Genomic DNA, 13064 nt, shown 5'->3' with positions numbered 1-13064 from the left:
TGAAAAACTTCTCTAAAGCAAATTTCACACTCCTTAAAACCGAGGTGGAATCCTTCAAAGCCCCGGCCTGTGGAAAATACGCCCAGACCGCAGAATCCTTTATAAATGCATTCTATGAACACCTTCAGGAATGCATGGATCATGCAATCCCAAATAAAACCAAGACCCAATCCTCCAAAGGCAGACGTCCTGTCTGGTGGACCCCAGCCATAAACAAACTATACAATAGGAGGAGGAAGCTACTAAATGATAGAGCAAAATTCCAAAAAGGGAAGGCATCTCTGATCAGTATTAGCAAAAAACTATGGGCACTCATAAAATCGTCTAAGGCCAGCTTTGAGAGAAAAATTGCACAGGCCACTAAGGATAATCACAAGGCTTTCTTTAGTTATGTTAGGAACCTGGGTGGTAATTCCCAGATATGCTCAGAATTAGTCCAAAATGACAAAAAATACATGGAACCCACAGACATTGCCAACATCCTAGCTGACAGGTTCAGCGCAAACTTCTCCCCCCCTCCCCACCAAAAGGGCAAATATCTATCCCAGCAGAGTTCTGCCCCCCTGACATCTCAGATGCTCAGGTAAGAGCCGCCCTCTCCAAAGCAAAAAACACAGTCAATGGGACCAGACGGTGTCCCGGGCTGCATCCTACATGAACTCCAAGAAGAGCTAAACCCAAACATAAAACTACTGTTCAATCTCAGCCTTACTACAGGATATGTACCCAAAGAGTGGCGTACAGCAACTGTGGTCCCTCTCCACAAAGGTGGTGCCTCAATGGATCCTGGAAACTATCGCCCCATAAGCCTGACTAGCTTGGTCTGCAAAGCTATGGAAAGGATCATTATGGACCTCATAAATAAAGATATTGGGGACCTACAGACACTGGATCCTACCCAGTTTGGCTTTGTTAAGGGAAGATCCTGCCTCTTAAACCTGGTTGATTTCTTTGAAACAGTCACCAAGGCCATTGACGAGGGGAAGGTGGTCCACACAGCCTACCTGGACCTCGCAAAAGCCTTCGATACAATACCCCACTCAGGCATTATAGATAAGCTCACCAGCTTAAATATAAACCCCTATGTCACTAGATAGGTTGCAAACTGGCTCAAGGACAGAACCCACATGGTTAGAATTGCTGGAGCCATGTCAGACTCCAAACCAGTTACAAGTGGCGTCCCACAAGGCTCAGTCCTGGGACCTGTCTTGTTTGGTATATATTTCTTGGAGGTACAGGCCAACACGGAAGGACTGTGGCTGACCAAGTTTGCAGATGACTGCAAACTGGGCACCATAATCGACTCTCCAGCCGACACAAGCATCCTCCAAAAGGGCCTCATAGAAACAGACAACTGGTGCCAGAGCCATGGCCTCAAGCTAAATGCCAAAAAGTGTATAGTCATCCCATTTGGCAAAAACAAAGTGCCCACAAATTACCACATAGGTGGTAATCCATTAAGTACAGAAGAAGTAATTAGGGACCTGGGGACCCAAGTTGATAGCAATCTCTCATTTGACAACCACATGGCCAAAGTGGTTAGAAAAATATTTTATATAGCCCACCTAATCATGAAGGGATTCACATCTAGATCAAGGGAGGTCATCGTGCCTTTTTACTCATCCCTCATCAGGCCCATAATTGAGTACAATGCTCCTTTTGGGATGTACCTTACCAGACACCTGCAGCAACTGGAAGACCCCAAAAGTACCTCACCAAGAGGATCAAAGGGCTCAAACAGATGCCATATGCTGCCCGGTTAAAGAAACTCCAGCTCTACTCAGTGGCATACCGCCTGTTCAGAGGCGATCTGTGCCTGACGTATAAAGCCTTGTCCAACCCGGAATTAATGGACATGCTGCATCTCAGAAAATCCAAATCCGATCAAGCTACACGCTCGAGAGATTTGAACCTCAGCACTGAAATAAATAGGACATGCTGGAGGGACAGATTCATAACCCAGAGGCTCCCTTCACTCTGGAATAAAATCCCAGTCCAGGTTAGGCAAAGTCCCTCATTGACTCTCTTCAAGAGGAATCTTGATGAGTGGATGGGAGATCATAGGTTTACCCTGGGTATCACTTCTGTGTCACTGTTAGACAGAGGTACAGTATACTAACCTCAAAAAAGGGCATAGCAAAATTAATTTAAAATGGGTGGCGAAAGCCAAACACATTCTGGCTAGGCTTACAAATGCCCTAGGGCAGATAGCCTAGTATGAACCTATGAACCTATGAAGCTAAGTAAGGGAGACTGCTAGAAAGGTGCTTGGTGTGACATCTGGACAGAGGAAGGAGGACAAGGAGACCTGGTGGTGGAATGAGGAAGTACAGGAGAGTATACAGAGGAAGAGGCTGGCGAAGAAGTGGGATTGCCAAAGAGATGAAGAAAGTAGACATGAGTATAAGGAGATGAAACACATGGCAAAGAGAGAGGTGGCGAAGGCTAAGGATAAGGCATATGGAGAGTTGTATGAGAGATTGGACACTAAAGAGGGAGAAAAAACCTGTACTAATTGGCTAGACAGAGGGACAGAGCTGGGAAAGATGTGCAGCAGGTAATGGTGATAAAGGATAGTGAGGGAAACGTACTCACAAGTGAGGAGAGTGTGTTGAGTAGATGGAAAGAGTTCTTTGAAGGGCTGATGAATGAAGAGAATGAGAGAGAAAGAAGGTTGGGTGATGTGGGGATAGTAAATCAGGAAGTGAAACAGATTAGCAAGTAGGAAGTAAGGTCAGCTATGAAGAGGATGAAGAATGGAAAGGCTGTTGGCCCAGATGACATATCAGCAGAAGCATGGAGGTGTTTAAGTGAAATGGCAGTGAAATTTTTAAACAGATTGTTTAATGAAATTTTGAAAAGTCAGAGGATGCCTGAGGAGTGGAGAAAAAGTGTTTTGGTACCTATCTTTAAGAATAAGGGTGATGTGCAGAGCTGCAGTAATTACAGAGGGATAAAACTGATCAGTCACAGCTTGAAGTTATGGGAAAGAGTAGTGGAAGCTAGGTTAAGAAGGGAGGTGATGATTAGTGATCAGCAGTATGGTTTCATGCCAGGAAAGAGCACTACAGATGCAATATTTGCTCTGAGAGTGTTGTTGGAGAAGTACAGAGAAGGTCAGAAGGAGTTGCATTGTGTCTTTGTGGACCTAGAGAAAGCATTTGACAGGGTGCCTAGAGAGGAGTTGTGGTATTGTATGAGGAAGTCGGGAGTGGCAGATAAGTATGTAAGAGTGGTACAGGATATGTACGAGGGTTGTGTGACATTGGTGAGGACTGCGGTGGGAGTGACAGATACGTTTAAGGTGGAGATGGGATTACATCTGTAGTGAGAGTAGGGACCAGGTTGAGGAGACCCTGGAGAGGTGAAGATATGCTTTAGAGAGGAGAGGAATGAAAGTCAGCAGGACTAAGACAGAATATATGTGTGTAAATGAGAGGGAGGATAAAGGAATGGTGAGGATGCAGGGAGTAGAGTTGGTAAAGGTGGATGAGTTTAAGTACTTGGGATCAACAGTTCAGAGTAATGGTGAGTGTGGAAGACAGGTGAAAAAGAGAGTACAGGCAGGGTTGAATGGGTAGAGAAGCGTGTCAGGAGTGATTTGTGACAGACGAGTACCAGTAAGAGTGAAACGGAAGGTCTACAAGAGGGTAGTGAGACCAGCTATTTTATATGGGTTGGAGACGGTGGCATTGACGAAAAGGCAGGAGTCAGAGCTGGATGTGGCAGAGTTAAAGATGTTAAGATTTGCACTGGGTGTAACTAGGATGGACAGGATTAGGAATCAGTATATTAGAGGGTCAGCTCAGGTTGGACAGTTTGGAGACAAAGCAAGAGAGGCAAGATTGCATTGGTTTGGACATGTGCTGAGGAGGGATGCTGGGTATATTGGGAAAAGGATGCTAAGGATGGAGCTGTCAGGTAAGAGGAAAAGAGGAAGGCCTGAGATAAGGTTTATGGATGTGGTGAGAGAGGACATGCGTTCGGTTGGTGTGAAATAGCATGATGGAGAGGACAGGAAGAAATGGAAACAGAAGATCCACTGTGGTGACCCCTAACGGGAACAGCCAAAAGAAGATGATGATGAATACAACAGATTTTTGAAAAACTCAAAATCCTGTGGAAAACGCTGCGGGAATAAAACACTTAGGACCACTCCAAAACCTCCAGCTGGTAACACCACTGTACCAATAAATGTAATCCCATGACACCAAAACCAACACAGTAGAACACAAAAACAGGCAGCAGGTAATCTTGAAAATACCTTTTATTCACAGCCAACAGTTAAAGATTTAGCACTTTCGTCTCCAAACAGGAAACTTCATCAGAATCGAATGATACCATATCTTGCTTCAAATATAAAGCAGTGTTTCAGCTCTTATTGGTTGACATAAATTATAATGTACATCTCCCTACCCCCCTCACTAAAATTCATACACTAAAATTTTCATACATAAAGCAATACATTAAATACATAAAATTATAAAATTATAGATATAAATGTACAAAAACCTATATATGCACATATATTATAATTTGTATATACACATATATTATGTTATTGCCCTTAATTTTAGGACCAGGATGAGAGAAATATGATCATTTAACCCCAAGGTGTAGTTGCCAAATTAATTCCCGAAATTCAATCCTGGATTCCCAGTTTCCTCCCCTTTCTTGTGATTTTGAAAAACAGTGTATAGACCAAAAAACTTTGATCTGTTTGGAAAAAGAAGCATCTGACAAAGTGTGAATAAACAACAAAACCTAGATATTTTTGAAAAGTATAAAAAATAAATATGGATATTCCGCTGTGGTGCAGCGGTAGAGTTGTTGCCTCACAGCAAGAGGTTCTCCCGTTCGATTCTCGGCTGGAGTGTGGGGAGTGCCTTCTGTGTGGAGTCTGCATGTCCTCCCCATGGTTGGGTGGGAATTCGAAAGACATGCATAAATGGGCGTGCCTTAGTTGAAGGTTGAACGATGAGCTGGCACCTTGGTGTTCGTGAAAATCTACTGCCAATCATTAGTGGACTGGAGTTCCACTGTGGAGACCCCTAAACGGGAAAAGCCAAAAGACAACAACAACATAAAAAAGAAATATGGACATGGAAAAGAGAGATTTGATATGGTGCAATATTTATGCAAAGGTGAAAGCCAGATTAATTAACATAAAGGCAGCCCCAAAATATTCGAAGAGAAATACGGGCAAAGGCATCCAGACATGGAACATTTGACGATAAAAAAAAAGAGGGAATGTAGAAAAGCAGATTAGGAAGTTAAAACATAGAATTTGGAGTTATGGTGTGCCTGCGAAGTAAAGGATTTGATGTAGAAATTCTAACACAGGTTACATCACAGAATGATGGAAGGAGTCCCAAAAGTAAGGAGAAACAGGAAGATCAGGAGACGTCTGAAGAATAAATATAGACATGGGAAAGAAAAAGAGAGTTAATATGGTGTAATATCTATGCAAACGAGAAGCAAATCTAATCAATAAAAAAACAGCAGCACCAAAGATATTTGAAGAGAAATAAAGACCAGGGAATCCATAAATGGAAAACTTTACAATACAAAAAATAAGAAGACAAAGCGGAAAAATAGAAAAGGAGATCAGTAATGGAGGAGTTAAAGAAATAGAAGCTGAGGTTATGGAGTACCTCCAAAGTGAATGATTCAGTGAAGAGACTCTTATTCAGAAATCACCACAAAAGGATAGAGTAATGGAGCTCCAAATTAAGGAAACCAGTAGAATGGGGAGAAATTAGTCAGGTGCCATATGAAGATATGTTGGAGCCTTCTACAAGAATTGAGTATAAACATTCACTTGAAGCTGGATGACAAGAGAAGAAACAGACAAAATTAATGTTGAGGAGTGATAGGCAAGTGAGTTCTTGTATGATAGGGCAGCAGATGGCACAGAATGAAATTGAAGAGAATGTGCCGCAGAAAGATGCAGTAGAACTTTCTAAAGAATGCCCACAGGAAATGGAAAACAAGAAATGTGTTGAGTTTTGAAGAAAATGAGTTAAGAGAAGAGCTCCTTGACTTAATAGAGATAGACAGACATATTAAGATCAATGAAAGAAATAGACTGCAGAAGGTCAACAAAACCCAAAATGTCAGACGTTTGATAAAACAAATGAACACGATAATTAGGACTGTCCATAAAGATCCATGTGATTTAACAGAAGTAAACAGGATATATTACTGTGCAACTAAATTAATAACTGATAAAGTTCTACCACAAGAACACAGGGTAGTGAGGGAGAGAATGGGGAGAAATCAAATACCATCATGGAAGTATTGAATGCAGAAAACTATAAAGCAACTAAGACAAGAAGTGTCACTGTCAGAAGAGTATAGAAGAGGGAACAGATCAACGAAAATACTTAGAAAGATAGACATGATAAAAGCAATGTGCAGTATTAGAACAGATCAAAATCTATCATGCACTATCACAAATAAACTCAAAATCTCAGCACAGGTGGAAAAACATAGATGATACTTAGATAAATATAAAGGAAAAGTATAAAATAAGCAATTTGTTGATGACTCAAAAAAGCTTTAGGGAGAATTGGGAAACAAGGTAAAAGGAATTGAAAGACCACTAAGAAAAGAAGAAATAGATACATTTTAGAGAGGTATCTATGAAGATCTGTGGAACATAACAAAGATGCTAAATGGACAGAAGAAATAAAAGAAAAATGAGAAGTTTAAAGGTACAGGATATGAAATTTATTTATTATTTATTTAGTTATTTATTAGAGTTTGATGACCGGGATAGTCCACTGGGCCTGGAAGAGCCTGTTTTCAGTGGAAGTCCAGGGAGAAAGCGACACAGGAGATAGACAATTTTACAATAGTTATACAAAAGTAAATAAAGTAGTAGAACAGTGAATGAAGTAATAGCCAGAGAGACTGAAACAAAGTTAAGAAAAGCTTCAAACTCAACCCCAGGCCCAGATGCAGTACCTAACTTCTGTTTAAAAGTATTGATATCTTTGCATGAAGAGTAAGCTATGAGTAAGAACTATTTATATGCACACCATGAACAGATACCAACCTGGCTAACAACAGGAAATACAGTGCTCCTACGTAAGAGTGAACCTGCAAGTTACCCTAAAAATGAAAGACAAATAACTTGCCTTCCAACGACATATAAACTATACACTGGAACTGATGCCGAAAGAGTCTATAGTCATTTAGAAGAAAACTCAATTATGGCAATAGAACAAAAGGGCAAGAAAAGTCATATGGAACAAAGGATTATTTGCTGTTAAATAAAGTCATAGTGGAGAACTGTAAAAAGGGGGAAAATTTAAGTATGGCATTGATTGACTACAAAAAAGCATTTGATAGTATCCCACATTCATGGATAAAAGAGTTTGTAAAACTGTATAAGGTGCATCCTACACTGAACAGCTACATTACAGTGGCCATGAAACTGTGGCAGACCACTTTGCAGTTAAGCCATGATAAAGGACTAATTATTCTTCCAGGGATAAACATTCAATGGGGGATAGTTCAGGGTGACACTCTGTCACCACTGCTATTCTGACTTGCCCTTAACCCATTACGCCACAGGGGTCATAAGCCATGGCTCTAGTGGATTTCATATCCCGTTGTTCTTCATCCTGCCTGTTTGTGATTCACATCTTTTGCAGATACATTATAAAAGGCAGAATCATGCCTTTTGTATTAAAGATAATCTGTCTTGCTGTTAGCATTGCTTTTTTTCTGTGAGCTTCTTGCCTTGGACAAGCCAGAAATGCTTGCACCCAGCGGTACTCACTGGCCAGGAAGACAGAGATATAGACAAGGAATTACACAATCTTAATGTTGACAGTCATTAAATCCTCAATATGTTTAGAGTGGACATGGACATTGTAAGGAACTCTTGTGAGATTACATGGTCCACAGACATGGATTAGGGATGCCTGGTGCTCCTATTTCTGTACATACTAAGGTATGTATAGCTCATAGAGACCTTCCAGAGACACACTGCAGATATGTTGGGTAGCTCATAGACTTATGCTTCAAGTATACTTCTGCAGTGCATTTATATACTGTTGGTACATGTGGATCAGTACATCTATTTCTTGGTGTCACTTCAGGAGTAAGACCTGACTGTCCATGCCTTTATGGTTGGCATATTTCCACGAGGTGCTTAGTGTGATAGGTTGCACCCACTTTGTCATTAATAGCCCATCAGAGCAATGGTGAGTGGTATGGAAAGTGAAGGGCAGCTGTTGTACTGACTACCAGCTAGTGTGTGATGTATTGAGGTGGATCACTAAAGTGTCAGCCCAACATCTTGGCAGTGGCCACAATTCCCATTTCTGGCAAACTGGTACAATTTGCTGCCTCTTCCTGTGTGGTAGGATGCCCCATGATCACCTTGTTGGTAAGTGGAAATTTCAATTTTTATTATCTATTTAGTTATTCTTAGTAAAATATATTGCTTATTAGAAAGCCACTATTCCCTTCTTTTGTCCCCCTCCCTTGTCTCCTTTTTTTTCTTCTCTCTCCAGGTGATGCAGGCCATGACTATAATTTGGGTCCTAGAAATCAACAAAGTGTAAAGACTTCTGATCTTCTGTTTGTAGATGATTTGAAACTTTATAGCTCATCAGATGAGGAACTGAAAGTACAACTGCATATTTTCAAAACTTTTTCAGATGATATTTGGTCATGATAAATGTGCAAAAGCAATATTTAAAGCAGGAAAACTGCAGCACCAAGAAAATATCAGTTTGGAACAAGAATGTGATATAAATAAAGTTGAGCAAGAGAGAATGTATAAATATTTGGAAATTGATGAAGGATCAACAATAAAACATGAACAAATGCAAATAAAACTTAGTAAGGAGTACTGTAGAAGACTTAAATTAATCTTGAAAACAGCATTGATATCTAGGAACAAAATCCAAGCTATAAACCAATTTGCTTTTCATGTCCTGACTTACAGTATTGGAGTGACTAAGTGGCCCCAAAATGAGTTGGTTGGATTAGAGAGGAAAACAAGAAGGATGCTTCAAGCTCACCAAATGATTTATAAAAATCAGTGCATACCAAGATTATATATTCCCCATTCCGAAGGAGGGATGGAGCTCCATGAAACTGATTACATGTTCAGTTCTACAGTCAAGGGACTCCACACATATCTGCTGACCTCACAATACCCAAATGTAGTGAAAGTTTTGAAATATGAGGAGAATAAATTTAATTTGACTCCCTGCTTAGGCAAGCAGAAGCATATTGGCATCAAGCAGGAATGGAAATCAAACCACATGTGGATAAAAACCAGGCAGCAACTGAATGTGCCAAAAAGCAAAAAAAAAAAGAATGTAAGGCGAAGTACCAGATGAGAAGGCAAGAAATGTGGAAAATGCATGAATATAGTTGCAAGTAGAGAAAACTTCTGGAAGAACCTCATGTTGTCCAGGAATGAATGCAGGAATGGTTAAAGAGAGATGAATTCAAACCAAGAGCTGAATGGTTAATATTGTTGGCACAAGATAGTGGGCTATGTGCACGTTGGTTTACAAAGTCCATTGAACATGTGGGAGAACCAGACAAATGTATGTTTTGTAAAACAGAATTGGAAACAGTTGCACACCTTGTTGTTGGTTGCGACATACTAATGGCAGAAGGATTGTATACTGAAAGGCATAATAATGTTGTAAGACTGTTGCACTGGGGATTGTGCAAACATTATGGTAATGAAGTGGCTGAAAAACACTGGAAACATGAGCTACAAAGCATCATAGAAAATGGTGAAGTGTACATCACATTGGATCATTCATTGCCAACAGTTCAAAAGATAGATGCTAGAAAACTGGATATAGTGGTCCAAGAAAGAAGACAAAAGTAACATTGATCATTGAAATTGCCACACCCAGTGACTACAGTATCCTGCATACAAACAGGCACAAAGTCATAAAATATCAGGATTTGCAAGCAGAAATGAGAGCAATGTGTAAGAAAAATCCCCATATAGTTAAAATAGTAGTAGGAGCAACAGGTCTTATAAAAAAGAGTCTACAGTCATATTTAGATATACTACCAATACATGTAACTTGGTACGAATTGCAGGAGTTATTACTGGGCACATTGTGGGTGCTGTGAAGGGCACTTTTGACATCAAAGAGTGAAACAATACTAATTTCAGGAACTTTAATTGTACTTTGACTTAGGAATGGGGTCCGTTCCTGTCATAGTATTAGAAACCCAAAAGATTTGGAGAAATTTGAAACAAAAGCAGACATGTAACACACATGCATTTTTTAAAAACATATATTACGTTTGCGCAGCACTCAGTATCTTGCAAACATGCCATTATGCGAAAAAAAAAATAAAAAGTGTAAAAAATGAAAATTAGGCATTTTCACAAATATTGAATTATAGTGCCCAGCATGCAGCATCTTACAATGGCTGATTTCAGTGGCAGCTACGGAGGCAGGCCCTGGAGTTGTGAACTATCCAGGGTATACTCAATTAGCTGTATGTAAATGAGCTGGGGTTACTGAATAGCAAAAATGGCCACTGTGTCCACAGATACAACCCATGGTAGGGCTAACATCATGTAGGTAATAGTAGAACAGGCAGCTGACATCAAAGGGGGAGTGTCACTCTATGTGTAAGCGGACTGAAGCTTAGCGGTGCTTGTTTGTGCTTAGCTAAGCACTGCTAAGCTGTGGTGTGTGTCCGATACTGCTGAGCTCTATTTAGTCCCAAGGCATGTGTTTTAGCTAGTTTAAGAAAAGGTGAGTGTGCCCGTGCACAGGGGAGTGTCCAAACAACTGAGCACTGTTTACACTAGCACCACGTGTTTTTGTACTGCACCCAGTGCTTAGCAGTGAAAGAATTAAAAAAAAAAACTAAAACAAAAAAAAAAGGAAATAGCTAGGGGAAGCCAATCAAGTAGAAATGACTGATAAGCCCTGTTCAACAGACACTGGACTATCAAAACCTTCAATGATATACCTGTCAGGTGGAATGCATCATAGTAAGCCAATCACACTGGCATCTGCAGCACATCAGTATAAGATATGCATACGCCCTACATTCTGATTTTTCCCACATACTCTGTACCACTGGAGTACATACTTGGGAATTTTAATTGTCAAAAATCATAGGGGCTGCTGCTGCTCTGCTACATCTGTATGTGATAGAGGATGAGGTCATTGATGATGCTGATGCTGACAATAGGCCTAGACTGAGAAGGAGAACAGTGTTAAGGCCCAGGGTAACCTTACAGGGGCTACATGAGCTGGAGATTGTAGCATGCTACAGGGTGGACAGGGGTATACTATAAGATCTCACTGATCTCTGCCACACTTAACTCAGACAGAGAGCCTATAGAGGGGACCCCATTCCAGTGGAAACAAAGGTATGTGTAGCCCTTAGAATATTAGCAACAGGTAATTTTCAAAAAACAGCTGAGGACATAATGGGGATCTCACGGACATTTGCATCCAGGGTACTTCACCATTTCCTGGATGCCATGCAAGAACATGCCAGTGAGCAGATTTATTTACCCCATGCCCCTGAGGAGAGGACCAGTAACATGCATCTCTTCCACCATGTAGTACACTACTCTGAGGTACTGGTTGCCATAGACTGCACTCATGTCCACATCAAAGCACCACCTGGTGAAGAGGGTCGAGTCTTTTTCAAGCACAAGGAGTATCACTCCATCAACTGCCAGTTCATGTGCAATGTCTAGGGCATTATCATGAATGTGTGTGCTGGCAGCCCTGGCAGTTATCACCATTCCCACATCCGGCACACATCACATCTGTACCAGATGTTTGCAAGGGGGGACATCCCATATGTCCATCTACTGGGGGATGCTGGCTGCGCACTAGAACTTTGGATGATGACATCCATCAGAAATGCACACACACCAACTGAAGAACGCTATAATGAGGCACATGCAGAAATTAGCAACATCACAGAGCATGTGTTTGGGCTGCTCAAGTCATGGTTCGGCTACCTTGATATATCTGGTGGAACCTTGCAGTACTCTCCAGCCACATGTGCACACATGCTCACAGTAAGTACCATGCTATACAAAATGATCCTACTGAAACAGCTGCTGCCAGAATATCACAGGGATGGGACACATAGCTCCCAACTAGTGCCAAGTTCCCCACAGCCATAGGGGGACTCAGAGGAGGAACCCCCTGAGCCTGTCCCTGTCCCTGTAGGCAGAAATAGGCATGTCCAGTATGCCCTGCCCTTGGCAAAGAGGCAACGCATAGGCACATGCATTGACAACCTAGGGACCTAGGGACTGACACCTCACTACAACTCACATACATACTATGAAGGATGTCAGCCACAACACACAACCTGTACCTTAACATGTATTGGCTGTGTACTGCATGCATCTGACAGAATCATCCCTGAAGCACCATTATATCAACTGCTGCAGGCACAAGGTAAGTCAGTCTTTGTTACAACACATGTATGGGGTACTACACTATGGTAGCATAGGTATGGACCTACTGCATGTATGTAAGGGAATAGAGTGGGCTACCAGGATAGCTGAAGACACCTGACAGCTATGTGGGATAACAGGCACTCTCTGCCCAATAGTGGCTTCCCCATATTATGCAGTAGGCCCCAAGCCAGCAAACCCCATTGCAGTATGCAAGGGTATTACAAACAGTGGGGTCATGGGACAGATGCTTGACTATCAATGCTAGAGTCATCCACCCCCAACACACCCATATTCCCATACAACTGCAGTAAATTCTGTTCACAAGGTATTAGGAGCAGACCACACAATCCCAGGGCTCTCCCAATCAACCTGGTGATATGTTCCATTTCCACAATATGCAGGGACTGATTTGCTATGTATGTATGTGGTTTATAGTGTCATGAATTAAACTGTACTGTCTGGTGACTGTTGTGGGTAAGTAGGCTATGTACATTACCACCATTGATGATGCTCATGATTCGAGACTAGCTGCACCTACTATTTTCCATGTGAGCTTCACCTCTGGTAGGAGTTCTACAGATAGTCCATATGTCACTATTTGTTACTGCAAGAAAGCTGG

This window comes from Protopterus annectens, chromosome 6.part0 (genome assembly GCF_019279795.1).
Source record: "Protopterus annectens isolate FY-2018-M chromosome 6.part0, PAN1.0, whole genome shotgun sequence".
Taxonomy (NCBI): Eukaryota; Metazoa; Chordata; order Ceratodontiformes; family Protopteridae; genus Protopterus; species Protopterus annectens.
Note: the sequence above shows the minus strand (reverse complement) of the source record.